The sequence below is a fragment of the Fukomys damarensis genome, unplaced genomic scaffold (genome assembly GCF_012274545.1).
Source record: "Fukomys damarensis isolate Sample0158 unplaced genomic scaffold, DMR_v1.0_HiC HiC_scaffold_7, whole genome shotgun sequence".
In the NCBI taxonomy this organism is placed as follows: Eukaryota; Metazoa; Chordata; class Mammalia; order Rodentia; family Bathyergidae; genus Fukomys; species Fukomys damarensis.
The window spans coordinates 2,842,905-2,858,407 of NW_022900919.1; positions in this window are offsets into that span (position 1 = coordinate 2,842,905).

The following is a 15,503-nucleotide window of genomic DNA, read 5'->3' on the forward strand; positions in this document are numbered from 1 at the left end:
CGGCATCGCTCTCCTCCCGAGCCCCAGGCCGCGCGTCTGGATTTGGGGACGCCCAGGCGGGGCTCGGGTTGCAGAACAGTCGCCCGGACTGCGACTGACTGCCGGCCGTGCCCTGGAAGGCGGCTCACTGGGGACCCCGACAAAGCGCGCCCATTCTGTTCTTCTCTCAGGAAAGAACAATACCAGTAAGCAGTCTGGAGAAAATCGGTGTTAAAGGAAGGAGAGAGATCCTAAGTCACACACAAACAATTCTGTTCAACCCTGCCTTCAAGTGCTCCAGAGGGTGCCTTTTCCTATCCCTCACTCAACCGTGCATTTGCTTTTATGTGTAATAGTCGTCCTGATAGCTAGTCCTTCACCACGTCAATATTATACTGGCAACAGAGACAATTACTTCCTTTCCCAGTCCAAAAAAAAAAAAAGGTTTCTTAAAAATATTTTATATTCTCATCTACTCATACAACCATGGAAGAGTGTGACAACTGTTTCTTTGTTCATAAAATATGCAGAATAAAAGTTGAGCTAGAAGGCCCTCGATCTAGCTCAGTGGCACCGCGCCTGCCTAGCAAGCACGGAGTCCTCAGTTCGACACCGGTACCACGCACACGCACACACACACGAAAAAGGAAAAAGAAAAGCTGAGGTTCTGGTGTCCCCTCACCCTGAGTCCACCAGCAGGAATGCGGAGGGGAAGCGGCCTGGCCAGGCGCAGGCTCTGCCGCCATCTTTGTTGGCGCCTGGTCTGTGGCGCGTCAGTGCTCACAGCCCCACCGCTGTGTCACAGGGCTCAGGAAAAGAATATCTAAGGGTCTGTAGGGCTTCCGGAACCAGCAACACCTGAGAAAAGCTAGGAGCAGGTTCGCAGGAACACCAATGCGGGCTTTATCTCAAACAGGGTCTGCGCAGCCCGCACGGCACACTGCCCTTGACAACCTGGAGGCGGGTTCCGCAGCTCCAGGCCTCTGATTGGCCCGAGCACTTGCCTCTGATTGGTGCGCGGCTCCAGAACGTCCAGTGAAGGGCGGGAGCTGAAACCAGAGAATCTTCTGGAAGGGTAGAGGTGGAGGTCTGGGCTTTCAACCCTCTCAATGATCTGAGCCGTGCCGGCGCGCCTTTTCTTCACAATGGCAGCAGTAACTCTGAGGTGGAGGGAGAAGGGAGGGCTCCTCTCCGGCAGGGAGCACGCTACTGGAGTGCAGTGGAGGAGAGTGGCCGCCAGCCAGGGAGGATGCCAAGGTAAGCTGTCCCAGAGCACTGTGGGGACCAGGGGGCCAAGGAGAGGGGGTGGACCCAAGCCATGGCCCAGGCCAGATGCAGGTCCACGTCTGAGGCTTCAGGGTTCTCCTCACCACACAACTCAGCGTTTGAAGCCTCGTTGGATGTTGCTTTATTGCCTATAGTAATATGACCACCCTTTGGAGTCCACTCGGGATCGGCTCCAGTATACTGGGGACACCAAACTCTGAAGAGTTTTGTGTTTCTGCAGAACTTCCTTCCTTTCACTTTAAATCGCTTTTGGATCACATGCAACACCAATGAAATGTAAATGAGGTGTTAATGATTGTATCGCTAGGGGACAATAAGAAGTTCGTAAGTGTTCCGTAGAGATGCAGTATTTAAGGACAACCTTTCCCATTGGGCCTGGTTGGTGCTGAGCATGTAGAACCCACAGATATGGAGAGCACCCTGGTTGTCAAGTCTCCACATATTTTTTTAGCATACTGTGATTTCTTTTTTCTTCTTTTCTTTTTTCTCTTTTTTTATTGTTGTTGTTAGTTGTTGTGTTGTTGTTGTTTTGTCTGGGAATCGAACTCAGGTTCTTACCTCACTGCACTTGCCAGGCAGTTGCTACACCACTGAGCTACTTCCCTCGCCCGTGTTTTTAATCTCTCTCTCTCTCTCTTTTAATCTCTCTCTCTCTCTCTCTCTCTCTCTCTCTCTCTCTCTCCCCTCTCTCTCTGCACAGACCTTTTTTATATTTTTAATTTTGAGATAGGATCTCGCTAGGCTTCCGAAGCTGGGCTTGAACTTGTGATCCTCCAGCTTCCACCTACCACAGTTTAACTCTGTCAACACTGTGCCTGTTTTACTGATAGAAGTTTTCCCAGAGATCACAAAGCCGGCAGACTAGGAACTGGGGCCCAAGCCCCAGGCGGTGAGCCTCAGCATCTCAGTCTCAGTCTCTGAGTGAGGTTGTAGACATTCATTGCTTGGTTCCTTGAGCAAATTCTTATACTCCTTACCATTACCTTTATTTTTTGAGTGTGAATGTAAATACTTACAAGGTGTTTATAATAGAAACAGACTGGAACTTGAGTGGTTTGTGAAATATCGGTATAATGTGAAGTATTCTGGTATTTTTTATTCATTTATGTTTCACATTCCAGTCAAAGGAAAAGCAAATGTGATACTCTTTTTACATCTTTGCATGTCTCTTCCTCTTTCTTGCATAGTTCAACATACTATTATTATGTAGGAGTGCAGTGTGACCTCTTCCTGCATTTTGAATGCTTTGCTCCACTTAATGGACTTGGTAGACCTGAAAGTTTTACCTAGGAAAGCCCCCTTCCCATGATGCAGTCTGGAAAAAGGTTTTTCTTTTTTAAGCTAAATGAGTCTAGCTTTCTGGGCATAAGCATGAAAGCAAAATACAAGGCAAGAATCTTCAAAGGAGAAGCTACTAGGCTTTGATTTTTCTTTCCTTGCCCAGGATGACCTGCAGGGATGCTCTGCAGAGCATTTGCAGCAGGCATCCTTCTTCCTGCCTCTCTCCATCTTCAGTACTGTACCAGAGAAGTTGAGAGCTCCAGTTCAAAGCATGGGACCTAAGTTCCCTTCCCCTACCTCGAAGTAAAAGAAAGGAAAATAAAATGCAAATGAAAAGGAGATGACCACAAGGTCCATGCTTAACTATAAGAGGTAAGGTTTGGAGATCCATCCAAAAGCAGTAAGCCTAGCTTGCTGTGTGCTTTGTGTGTGTGCTGGGTTGACCTTCAAGGTTGGGGGAGACCAAGCAGCCAACACAGCACCTGGCAGAACCACATCTCCACAGATAGCAGGGAGCAACCCCCTAAGGCAGGAGACTGGCTATGCTGGTCCTGGGATTTTCCTGAAGGTTCCAGGAGGAACACCTCTCAGGATTCCTCTCACAACCTCGGTCACCTCTTATATGTGCCAAAGAGCAAAGCCAGTCCTGGTGCTCAGTGTACTTGCACCACCGCCTCAGCAGATTTTTCTTTTAACTTCAGAGTTTTATAAAATCTCTCCCATTCCCAAAACAGTGCTTCTGAATTATGAACTTCTATACTTTTGTATATTTAAAAAAATCATCTTTTCTCCTTAACCTTTAACAAAAAATCATTATAGAGGGATCAGACACATACACTAATCTTTAAGATATAGCCCAATAATTGTTCTTGCAGTTGTATACAATAAATATATGAGTAGTATGTGATTATAATACAAAACACTTTCCCTGGGTCCCTTCTCTGGGCCATCTTCCAAGTCAGTCCTGGCACTACATAAGAGTTATTTTGTCTTTTCTCACAGTACACTGATTTTGCCTGCTCTGGCACCTTAGAAAAATACAATCAAGTACACAGTATGTTCTATTTAATGGGTTTTTCTCACTCACTACCATGCATGTTAATGTACTCATATTGCTCACGTAGCAGGTATTTTTTTTTGTTTTGTTTTGATTTTTTTGCTGCACATTGTAGTCAATTGAGTGTTTACCATCCACTATGTTTTTTTGCAAGTGGATGTGGAGTTGTTTGAAACTTTGACATATTATTAAAGAGCTGGCACGAACGTACATGTGTGTATTTTGGTGTACATATGTGCTCATTTCTCTTGGTTATCTAGCTAAAATAGAACCTCAAAAGGCTGGAATTTAGCTCAATGGTTCCGCCACCTGCCTTGCAAGTGCAAGGTCCCAAGTCTGGTTTCTGGTACCAAAAAAGACAAGAATCTCTAAGTCACCAGGAGAGTGAATTTTTTTTATAATATTATCAAGGAGATTTCCCAAGCATCCTTATCCCTGTGCCACCCATTGGCAGTGTCTGAGTTCCACACATAGCCTTGATAAAATGTATCCTTGCCATTTTTTCAAATTACAGCCATTGTGATATTTCATTCTTGTTTTAATTTCAGTAAACTCCTTTCAAATTCTTACCAACCACTGGAGTAGTGTCTTATAGGAAGGGTTGTTTAAGCTTTTGTCTGCCCTTCCAATAAGCTATACCCCAAGGTCCAGTGCTTTTTTTAAATCTTTGTCTATTTTGTCTGCCTTCTTTTATTTGTAGAAGCTCTTTGTGTATTTTCATATGAGTATTTCAGTGTATGTATGATGAATATCTTCTTTCAGTCCATTGTCAGCCCTGTGTGTTAGTTGGCTCTCCATTACTGTAACAAATATCTGAGATAAATCAATTTAAAGAGGAAGGTTGATCTTGGTCCAGTGTTGCAGTTCTATCCATGGTCCATTGGCTCATTGCTGTGGGCAGTGAGGAGGCAGCACATCCGGAAGGGAGAACTTGAAGAACAAAGTTACTCCACTAAATGTGGCCTAGAAACAGAGAGGGAGGAACTAGTGTCCCAAAGTTCCCTCAAGGCAGATTCCCAGTGACCTGAAACCTCCTCCCTGGTGCCACCACCTTCTAATAGCACCACCCTAAGGATCAAGCCACTGACACAGGGGCCTTTGGGGTCTGTTCCAGATCCAAACTGTGACTCCTGGTCTTCTCTCAGTAGTGTGTTTTATGAGCACTCCTGCTTTTGTCCTATTTAACAGACTACAGCCAAAGGTCATACAATAAATAGTCTATTACGTTTTCTTCCAAAGTTTTAAGACTAAATTGTTTGTAATTAATTTTAGTATATTATTTGATTATGAGTCAATGCTTATTTTCATAAAGATAACAAACTGACCTAGCATGATTTACTTAAAACACTATCCTGTGACCCTTGGATTTATATGTGACCAAATATGAATGCATGTTTTCCTGGACATTTGCTCTTTTTACCTACTTTTCTACACTTGAATCAATATGACACTTTAAAAATTCCTATGGTTTCAGTTGTTCTTTTGTTTTTTTCCTGGTACCAGGAATTGAACTTAAGGCCTTGTGCTTGTGAGACAGGCATGGGGCCACTGAGCTGAATCCCCAGCCCTTCAGTTGTTCTTAATATCTAACATTATTAGTATTCTTAATTTATTAAATCAAGCCAGGCATGGTGGCGCATGTCTGTAATCCCAGCACTAGGGAGGCTGAGGCAGGAGGATTGCTGTGAGCTCGAGACCAGCCTGGGCTACATAGTGAGTTTCAGGTCAGTCTCAACTACATAGTGAGATCCCGTCAAAAAAAAATTATTAATTCATATTTTTGCTGTTGTTTGCACCATGTAAATCAGCTTGTGATTACCCCCCAAAATTTTAACTCTTCTGTTAACTCCTCTCAAGCTTTCAGTGACATTTGTGATTACCACAAACTTCATATAGTATTATATAATCTGTAGCTCATAGTGCAGATTTCCTAATTGTTCCAAAAACATTTTCCCTTACAGTTCAAGATCCCATCCAGGCTTGCACATTTCATTATTTGTTGTTCCCCTGTACTCTGTTTCTTTTTATTATTATTATTAAGTTTATTGGTACATTTTAGGTGTACAGTCTGATCACATTCATCATTGGGAATTTGTACCTATACATGATATATCTTGGTTCTTGTTTTCTCCCCATTCTCCTTCCTTCCCTTCCCTTCCACGCCTCCTTGTGGTGTTTCTAATGTAGAATTGTCCCTTGGCTTTTCTTGGCCTTCTGTAATATCAGTAGTTTCAGTAGACATGGGTGTTTGTAGAATGCACCTCCGAAGGAGTTTGTCTGCCATTTTCTCACTATCAAATCCAGGTTGTGTATTTTTGGCATAAATATGGCATAAGAAATGTTGCTTTTGTCAGTGAATCACATTAGGATGTACACACTGTTGATTCTTCCTATTATGGTAACACTGATCCTTTGGTTGAGTTGCAATCTGCCAGCTTTCTCCATTGTAAAGTTATTTTTCTATTTAAGTTGTAAACTATTCTCTGGGGAAATTATTTGAGAATGTTTACGTATTTTAGTTTTAAAGTGCATTGGTAATTTTTCCCTGTTGGTTGTAAGATGGTGATTTTCTAATTCTAATGTTCCTCCATCTTTATTAGTTGCTTCATTTTGAGAAGGAACATATTCTCTTCCTCTGTTATATTCAGAATGAACTCAAAGTTTATTGTTTTATCCAATGCATTGTAATCTATTTATTGTGTATTTATACTAATGCATGTATTTATTGTTGTTCTCAAGTTATTTTAAGACATAGCGAGCCTATTTTGCTGTAATACTGTTTCATTTTTCTTTATAGTTGAATAATATTATAGTCTATTGTGCTTATGTTTGACTTTTCTTTATCCTTTCAACTGTTGATGGCCATCTAGGCTGCTTCTGGAGCTTGGCTATTGTGTATCGTGCTGCCATAAACATTGGTATTGATGTATCACTACAGTATAATTTTAAAGACTACAGTCTTCAATTTTTTTTTCAGCAAACATACCCAGGAGAGGGATATCTTGGTCAAATGGAATTTCAGTCTTTTGTTTTTTTGAGGAAACCCCATACTTGTGATTTTCATAGTCATTGTACTATTTTGTATTTCCTCCAACAATTTAGAAGTGTTCATTTTTCTTTGTGTTCTTACTAGCATTTACCTTTTTTTGTGTTCTATGTTTTGTGGTACTGAAAAATGAACCCAAGCCCTTCATACTGACCTACATGGCCAGCTCTTTTTATTTTTATTTTGAGCAAGGTCTTTATAATTCACTAAGTTTCCAGGTTGGGCAATATATAGCCAAAACGCCACTAGTTCAGGCATTGTTCATTGTCTCTCTGTCTGAAGATGTCTGTATGTCTCAGCCACATCCACAGACCCTAGGGACACCCACACCCAGGCTCAACAAAAGACAGAAAATTTTTAAAAAATCATCAAATGGCAGGAGAGTCAATGGCTGTCTGGGTGAGAATTACTGAATTGGTATTAGAGAAAAGCAGATAGCCTGACATGGAAGTGAAAAGATTAAGTCTGAAACAGGAGCATACATGCAAAGAAATCTGGCTGGACTAAAATCCAGGATCCAGGGGGTGTGTGATGGAAAACTAGATGACTTCCAGATCACAGCACTCTACTCCCCACCCCAGGCCCAGTGTGGTTCCATCCTTCAGTCTCTTTGGGGAGCAATAGGAAGGTACCTGTTCTGTTATGGCTCTGCCCACTCACCTCTGACCTAAAAGACAGAGTCTTTTCTCTCACAGATTTCTCGTGGTCCGCTCACAGACCTGGTTTTCCTTGTTCAGTGCCGTCCCCAGCTAGGACGTGCCCCCTACACATACATACTGTGAGAGTCCATTTACATCTGTGGTGCACTGACTATCCCACAAACTGTTTTCTTCATATGTGGGGAAATTGGCAACCTATTTTTTCTGTGATGTCCAAGGCTTCTCTCTCCCCACAGCCCAGCTGCTTATGTAGGTGTGTGGTGTTTTGTCCTACCCTATTCTCCTGCTTTCACCTTCTGTAAATCCTGGGTTACTTATGTCTCCCTCGCCATGCCTAGTAGGGAGAATAGAGTAATTGTGTATCTCTTCCATTAGGAAGGCCATCCCTGGAGGGCTGGCACCCTCCTTCAGTTCAGTCCTCTCCCAGGATTTTGTGCTCATTGAGTGTGGGGCAGGGAGTGAAGTGCTGGGATCCAGGAATGGACCAGTTTTCCATCACACATCCCCTAGACGCTGGATTTTAGTCCCACCAGATTTCTTTTCATATATGCTCCTGTTTCATACTTAACTTTTATCCCACCTCATGGTATGTGCTTTTTTCCAGTGTCAACTCAGTAATACTCACTTAGGCAGCTATTTGATGATGATTACTATTTTCTGTGCTAGTGCAGTTCTGTTAAAGAAATCCTTGCCCATGCCAGTGTCTTCACGTGTTTCCACATGTTATCTTCCAGCAGTTTCAAGTTTCTACTTTTATGTCTAGGCCTTTGATCAATTCTGAAATGCTTTAAATGCATGGTGAGAAATGTGGTCTAGTTTTATTCTTCTGCGTGTGGATAAGCAGTTTCCATATTAGCATTTGATGAAGAATCAGTGTTCTTTCCAGCTAATGTTTTTGGCCCCTTTGTGAAAAGCTAGATGGCTGAAGATGCATGGAGTTGCTTCAGCATCTTCTATTCTATTTCATTGATCTGTGTTTCTGGTTTGTGGTTTTTTCTGGTGCCATGCTGTTTTTATTACTGTAGCTTTGTTGTATAACTTGATGTCCAGTATTGTGATACCTCCCACTTTGTTCTTTTTGCTAAAGATTGATTTGACTATTCTGGATCTCTTCTGGTTCAACATAAATTCTAGACATTTTTTTTTCATTCAGTGAAGAATGTTGTTGGTATATTAGTAGGAATTATATTAAACTATATACAGCTTTTGGTAACATGGTGATCAAGAAACAGGGTGTCTTTCTATTTTCTGCACATATTATTCTTTGCATAATTATTCCACATTGTTTATTCTAATGTAGTTGTTTAATGTTATCCAAGATTTAGATAGTGGGAAGCTCTTGTGCATTTTCAATATTTTTGAGATATTTTTCATTTTTAAAAATTATTTTTAAAATGTAAATATTTTCAATTTTAGTTGAGGTAGACAAATAAAACTATATATTTAAGTACATAATGTTATTATTTAATGAGTAAACATAGACTGTGAAATTTTTTCACAACCAAGTTAGCACATCCTTTACCCACATAGTTACCTTTCCTTTAGTTCTGGAACAACCATATTTCTCAGATTCACTCATAAATTCTTTTGCTCAGTCCTTGAATTCAAAACTTTTTGCTGGTTCATTTTTATAAAGAATAATATTTAGAGAGCAAGATCTTATTGTTCTGAAGCATCATTGAGTTTAGACTTTTTGGAAAACAGAGGTAGATTATGTATATAATATGTATTGATATAATACTGCTATGATATTGCATATGAGAATTAATGAATTGATACAGAGGAGTTTTGTTTCGTTTTTTGGTACTGGGGTTCAAACTCGGATCCTTGTGCTTGTGAGGCAGGCCACCGAACTGCTGAGCTAAATCCCCGGCCCCAGAGGTGTTTTTTTTCTATCTTACAGTTTTCCTATCTGTAGCTTTTCTACAGTGGAATTCTCAGTTCTCAATAAAATTAATGTTTTTAATTTTCTGAACTTCCAATGTATATAATGTAGCATCAGTGTAGGTAAACATGCCACAATGAAAAGAACACCTCAAGACTGAATTCAGGGTTTGTTTTCAGATTCTTTTTTTTTTTTTTTTTTTTTTTTTTGGAGGGGTACCTTTTTCTTTCCGGTCCTCGCGCTTGTGAGGCAGGTGGCAGCACCACTGAGCTAAATCCCCAGCCCAGTTTTCAAATTCTTAATTCTCCTCTTTAGGCTAAAAATAGGAGATGATTAGTAAAATACTGTGCCCCAAAGTTATTTGGCTACGTTTCAGTTTGTTTTTACTTCCTCCAGTAGGGTGATACTATTAGTTGAAACCAAAGTTGAATTCATTTTTTTCTATTTTCATTCAACTTTAGGGCTTTCTTCCATTATTTAGCTTTATAATTTTATTTTGAATATGTAAAATCTTGGCACAATTCTAAATAAACAAAATGTAGTAAGATTTAAAGTTTCATTGCATTCAATCTCTTCCACTTTTTTCCAGCACACACACATACACACACACCTTATCTATATAATAAATTCCACTAATTTCTGCATTTTCTTTTTATACAAACATAAATATTTCTCATTTCTCTTTTATCCTGGTATTAAATTCTGTATTCTATATGACATTTTGTATATTGTTGTTTTCATTATTTTTTCGACAGTATATCTCACAAGTGCACCCATTGCTACAGCTGATTCATTATTTTTGCAAAGTTACATAGTGCTCTATTGTGTGTAAGTATAATTTTTAAATCACTTGATTTGGTTGAGGTATTTCAATAGCTTCCAGTATGTTGCAAATTCATATCACGATGAATCATATAACCATGGGCATGCCTCATTTCATACTGTTGAAGATGATCTTCAGGGTAAAATACTAGATGGGGGATTTTTAGGTATAAGGGTACATGTGCACTTAAGACAGAAGATGCCGTTTTCTTCCCAAGGGAAAATGTTCTCCATTTTTCATTGCTACTATCAATGAAAGATGGTGCATATTTCTTTATAGTCTTCTTGGTAGGCTGCTTTCAAATGTATTCTACATTAAATTTTAAATGTTAAATGCTGATATACTGTGGGTAACCTATATTTACATTTTAAATTTCATCAAGATAAGTGGTGAGAAATGATATTTCAGTGTAGTTCTAATTTGCATATTTCTTACGGTTAGTGATATCAAATATTTTAAATGTTTTAAGATCATTTTATATTTTAGAAAATTATATTTCCATGTCCTTTGCAGACTTTTCTATCATGTATTTATATTTTCTCATCAAATGTAAGGAACTTATATTTTTATATAATATAAACTTTTAAGTAATTTTCTGTGGTATGTTATAATTTCTTGCTATTTATCATTTTTCTTTTACTTAATGTTACTTAAATTTTGTCACCATAAACTTGAAACTTGAATAAAAACATTTTAATATTGTCATCATGTGACTTAAAATATTTCTCTATTGAAGTATATCTATATCTATTGCATTTGGATTTTGGGACATATCTAGAAACTTTTCCTCTAATCCCCAGGTTATAAAACAATATGCCCATAATCTATTCTGAAATCTGTGTGATTTCATGCTTTACATTTATACTTCTGGTTAGTTTGAATTGTATTCCTGTGTACTCTATGAGGTATGGATGTAATTTTAACTGTTTTCAAGTGGCTATCCATATTTTCCCACACTACTCAAAGATTCAACTCTGCCCCACTGATTTGAAATACTACCATCAGGGTGTAATAAATTTCCATATATATATATGGATCTATTTTAGGAATCTCTTGTTAGTTTTAATGGCTGACTAATAGCCAATGTGTTAGTATCACCATTTTTATCATTGATATTGGACTTGTTTTAATTTCTGTTAGGAGTAGTGTTCTTAGTTTTCTTACTTAACATTCTCCTGCATCAATTAATATTTATTTTTCCTAATTAACTTTAGTATCAACTTTTAAAGTTCCAACCAAACTTTTTTCTGTATTCAGTTAAATGGATAAATTAATTTAGAGGATATATAGAGTCTCTATAATGGTGATTTGCTGTATGCCAAAGAATATTTTTCTGTTTGTTTATGAGTACTTTACATAGAGCTTTTTTATTTCTTATTTCTAAGAATTTGTCCTTTTGTTTCTATTGTAAGTAGTGTTCCTCTTCTGTCTTCCAATTGCTGATTATTCACAGTGAGAATACCATATCTTTATTTTTTATACATGTGTATACATATTATTTCTTTTATATTATTTTATATCCTGCTTGCTTTCTGAATTCTCTTAATGTGTGGTTAGTTTTATTATCAATTCTCCACTGTTTTCCAATTTTACAGTCACATTATATGCAAGTAGGGAGAGACTTACTTTATTGTTTCCAATCTTTAGGCCTCCAGTAGTTTTCTCGCACTTAATTGCAGTGTTTGGGCTGATGGTTTCTGTCTGATGAGAAACGTGCAGGAGAGAATGGGCATCTTTTGCTATACTAAATCACAGTGGGAAAGTCTGTAGGAGAAATACAATGCTAGGTGGAAGAGATCTGCAAAATGAACTGTTTTGAGGGTTTATATTTTAATTAGGAATGGGTATTGAAATTTGTTGAGTCTTCTACAGTGTCAATGAAAATAAAGAATTTTCCTCACAGTGAATGATATTACTAGCTTTTCTGTGATTGAGCCACTCTTAAACAAAATGTGAAGGTTTTCCTTTATTTTCTATGTTTTGGAATAATTTATTTGGCAGCAAGTTTATATGATATTTATGGGTATTGTAAAATACACACCTCCAGCCTAATTCAGGCAGGACTGCTCAGAATTCATACTTTTCAGGAATAGAACTTTGATTTATCCCATCAGATAAAGAACCATGAGCAGTTGAAATGCTTGCTGAGTTTAATGGAGTATCATACGACTAATGGAGGAAATCCTTTCCTTATATTGGCCACAACCATGTTGCCAGTTTCTGAAGTAAGGCTGAAATAATTATGAGAATTTACCTTCTTATTTTGGCATACATATGTTTGTGTTTAAAAAAATGTTTTTGTTCTTCCTCTGTTATCCTTTTGTCTGCTATAAAGTGTGATAATAATAATTATTTTTAGAGCTCAACATTTAAGTTACAAGATATCAAAGAATATGTTTGCTCATAGCCAAGAGGCCAACAAGATATCAAAAAATAAAAATGAACACCACTGGGCAGGTGTAGTGGCTCAGACCTGTAATCCTAGCACTTAGAAGGCTAAGGCAAAGGGTTATGAATTCTAGGCCCTTGAGACCCTCTCTCAAACACAAACAAAAACCAAATTTAAAAAACACTTAAAAATTCAAGTGAAATAAACACAGAAGCTTAAATATCACATGGTTTCCCTTACTTGATAAATACAAATTATAAATAAAGAGCAAAATAAAAGACAGATAAAAGGAAGTAGGGAAATGGGGTTTTTCTCAAATGTGAAGGGCATCCAGAGATGGAGGGACAAAGGAAGGAGGGGAGGGAAAGGGGATGAAAAAGAATTAAGATGTGCATGTACATGTAGCAACTCCACACAAGGAATGTAAACATTATGTACTGCAAATCTACTAAAAAAAAAAGAAAAGAAAGGAAAAATAACCACCAGCCAAAGACTTTGTATTCTCTTCTTAGAAATGCATTACTATGTTTTTGGTTTGTATGTATGTTATTTGTATAGTGTGAGGCAGAACTGTGATTTAATTATTGTTTTCATTTGGAGACAAATTAAGGATATATGTCTGGGTGCCAAGTTGGTAAGGATTGGATTGCTGTAGCCTTTTGATTTGTCATTTGGCTAGGATGTAGTCCCCAATTATTTAATTAAACCCTAATTTAAGTGCTGCTTCTAAGAAGGGAACTTGCAGAAAGTAAATTCTATCAGTCAACTTTAAATTGAGGAGGTTATCTTCGTTGGCCTCACCCAATTATTTAGAAGACTTTAAAAGTGAAAGTAAGGCTCTCCAGAGATTGGGGGGGGGTCCCCACCAGCTCCTAAAGGTCTCTTTCTCATGACTTCTCTGCAGGCTTTGGGCTTGTTTAGCCATCCCCCAAATTAGAGATTCTATCTAAATTTTCCTGTCTACACTCCTCTGCAGGTGCACACAGGCTTCCAGGTCTCCAGGAGCATCTCAAAGGTTTTCACAGCACACTACAGACTAGATCTGACTCCCTAGGTATTCCTTTTACATTTTTGGCTGGCTTCCTTCTTTCCTGAGCTGGTATCACTGCATTTAATGGTGCAGTTTTGACCTTCTGTGATTGATGCTGATTGCTGTTATTATCAGCATGCCCCGGGAATAAGTCTATTCTATAGAATTTCAAATCAGATCATAGAGCCACAAAATCTCCCCCTCCCCCTTCCCTCTCCCCCTTGTCTTTTTCTCTCTGTGTCTTTTTCTTTCTTTTCTTTCTTTCTTAGGTTTCCAAATCAAATTAACTCCCTCTGGTGATAGTAAAGCTGCTGCATGGTCTTGGTACCATGCCAAATAAATACATGAAAGTACAGTATCTCTAAGTTAAAATAGCATATGCTTCACTGTTCTTATTGCAGTTTGATAGATTTTTTTCAATAAATGCAATTTATTTCATCCTTTTTATTATATTCCAAAAGTTCTAAAAGAGTTGCTTTCATCAATCTTGCTAGTGTCCATAACTTTTAGCAGGGAGGGGATTTAGTGAAGATCTCAATCTAGCATTATGGAAGTCTACACTGGATAATAAATGTGCATGGTCACCCTTCCTCAAGGGACACACTGGTTACTAAAGCCCACACAGTTGTCACCAGGTAAGATTATGTTCCCAGTATTGTTAGGTCAACTATGGTTAAGTTTATTTTTAAAGTCTCTGATATTTGTATACACTCTTAAAATATTTTCTGTGACTAGGATGTAACTACTATTTGGAATCCATACCTGAAGTGGTTTCACCATGTCTAGCCCACCCACATTCTAGTAATCATTCCCCAGCCACTTACCACAGGGAGAACCTGACTTTGGCCTGCTAGGGAAACAGTGGTAGCAGCATGAATAGAAGGCAAAGTTGATTGGCCTTACATTGGTATATTGGATCAATTAGAGCTCATTTCAGATTTTGCTTTTTAATTCTCACATTGCAGAATACGGTGTCTGATCCTTGGCTTATTTGTTTTTCAATTTGAACTTAGAAAAACTAAATAAACCCATTTCTTCAGTATATTTTTTTCTTAATATTCCTTCAGATCTTTATATTATAGAAATTCTGAACAGTACAGATTTTTGAAGCATAAATTTCCATAGGGAACCCATACTTATTTCAAAAAAGACTGCAGACAATTTGAGATGAGGGTTGAGATAGGCATTGAAATTGTCAGTGACAAACAGATAATCATGCAAATCTTCAATGAAATGAACCTTTTTGCATACTTGAAAAGCATTCCCTTCCCTCCTTGCAGACCTAGTAAGTAATTGCAGTGATCAGAGAAATTCATATTCAAATACTCACCATGTTTGCTGATGACAACAATTGTACCAAATGTATTAGTACTGTAAAGAAAGACATTAAGACTAATTTTTAAATATTTAAAATACTGTTTTCACGAAGCAAACTATGGCATTTCCAATTTTCTCAAGAAAAGATTCTTTTGGCTTTGTAGCTAATTCTTACAATAGAGATTAATGTAGTTTGCAGACAGTGTCGTAGTCAGTTAGGGTTTCCCTTGAGATATATACCTCATAACTCAGCCGCTATAATCATTCACGTCCATGCTCTCAAAGGAGCAGTCACATCAAGATACTGAGTTCCAGTCAGTCAGTCCCCTCCCTTTTCTCTCTTTCTTGTGAGGAGTGTTACCTAGCACAGATCCTTTCCACCAAGACTAGTTTCCATGACCACAGAAGTGCAGATTTCCCCCAAGAAGAGATAGACTTAAAGACAGACATTTTTTTCTCTAGTGCATTCTTATTAAATATTCATTCAACCAACTCTTAGAAGTAAGATTTTCCATCTTAGGTTATGTTTTGTTCTAATTAAAGTTCTTTGGAAGCAATTGCATAGTGTTTCATACCCTTACTTAGAAACCATGAGAACTGAATCTAGAGTTTTTTGGTAGCGTGTGATAGGATTTTAAGCTGGTGGATCAACCTCTTTGAGTTGCCACATCCCTACTTGTAAAATAAATTTCCCATTTACTGTATCTAATTCCCATAACTAATCCCATGAATAATATAAACTACTATTCC